The following is a 1797-nucleotide window of genomic DNA, read 5'->3' on the forward strand; positions in this document are numbered from 1 at the left end:
CTGTGCATGTATGCTGTATGCTGTGTGCATACATGTGTGTTCCATGTACGTGTGTGAATGCACACACAAGTGTGCTGTGTGCATATGAGTGCCGTGTGTTTGAAATGATGTGCATATATGTAGTGTGTGCATATGTGTGTGTGTGACAATGCGGGACACACATACTCTGCTAGGGCACCCTACTGGCCTGTGGATGGGCAAGGGGCCCGTGGAGGGGGGGGCTGGGGGCTGGGGGCTGGCAGGGCTGCCTGGCGGCTGCGAGGTGTCCTGGGAATGAGGCCCAGAAGGAAGCAAGCAGAGCAGCGACGGTGTGGCCCTAGCAACGCTGCACAAAGCACTGGCCTACTTACTCCCGCCCGCCCCGCCCTTCACTGCCCGCAAGGGGGGAGGGGATGTGTGGAAGGGTGCAGGGCCTTAGATTTCTGGAGGCCGAGCCCGTCCCTGAGCTCAGCTCCGAGCCCTGGAAGCCCTGGCCTCCTGGTCCCTCCCTAACCATGAATGCCGGGCGGCCTCGGAGCCTGTTCCTCTCCCACCACTGGGGGTGGGTGCTCCCTGTCCTCCGGGGGCTGTGGACCCAGTGGTTGTGAAAGGGCAGCGGGTTTCCAGCCCCGGAAATCTTGGGGTTCTCTGTGCTGCTGGGGTGACCACAAGCCTCGGAAGTCTCTTGTGGTCAAGAGACCAAGGCCCCCACGTCAGGACAGAGTCTGGGGTGAGGGGGTGGCGGGAGCACTGAGGACAGAGCCCACGCGCCCACCCAGCCCCTCGGGACAAGGCCCAGGGGAGGGCGCCCTTTACACGCTGACACCCTCGTAGCCAGTCAGCCCTGTGGGGGGGTAGGGGGGCTGGCAGCACCGCTCACCTGGCCTCACTTTGGGAGCCAGCTCTGAGCTGGCCGCCGCCTCCGGCAGGAAGCCTGCCTGGCCTACAGCCACTACTGTCACAGCGGTGGGCATGGGGACAAGTCTCCAGTGCCCAGGGCGGCTGAGCAAGCCACCAGGGGAGAAGTGGGGCGTTTGCGGGGACCTGAGGGACCCTGGGGACCTGTGAGGTCCACCCTGTGCCACCCCGACCGGCAGGGTCATCGCGGTGCCGGGCGGCCCCTGAGGGCTGGCTGAGGGCCCGCTACCCCGACCGGCAGGGTCTCGGCAGGGTCATCGCGGGTGCCGGGCGGCCCCTGAGGGCTGGCTGAGGGCCCGCAGGCCTGTGAGGGCGCTTTGTGGAGCACCCGGACAGGAAGCCTGGGCCCCGGTGGGTGTCACCGGACACCATGCTTCGAAAACCAAATGTTTTCCTGACCTCACCCCAGGCCTGGGCTCCCGCTGGCCTCGGTCCCCACAGGGGCAGACTGCGGGTGTCAGGGAGCAGGCGTGGCCCAGCAGCCCCCGCCCTGAGAGTCTGGGGGCGATGTGACCCCTGTCCCCACTCCCCTCCAGCCTGGAGCCGCCCATCACTCCCTCGTCCACCATGCTCCCTGCGCCCCCTTTTGTGGGAAGAATGAGGGAGTGAGGCTGGGAGGGGAGCAGCCGGCACCGTGGGAGTGGGCGTTGGGGTTGACCCCTGTGTGCACACGCGGTTGTGAATGTGTGTGCCCCCAGGCGCCAGCTGCAGCCACCCGCCCTGCCCCCACGCAGCCCTCAGCCCCCCCTAATTTATGCCAGGAGGGGGGCTGGCCACTTGCTGGTCCCCTGCCTGGCGGAGGCTTTGTCCCAGGCGGATTCCCAGCGGCCGCTGCCTTTGGGAAGAAAGGGTCCTTCTCCGGCGCGTGATGAGGTCACCCCGCCGCTGGGTGCACAAAGG

Source organism: Myotis brandtii, unplaced genomic scaffold, assembly GCF_000412655.1.
Source record: "Myotis brandtii unplaced genomic scaffold, ASM41265v1 scaffold1020, whole genome shotgun sequence".
NCBI classification, from domain to species: Eukaryota; Metazoa; Chordata; class Mammalia; order Chiroptera; family Vespertilionidae; genus Myotis; species Myotis brandtii.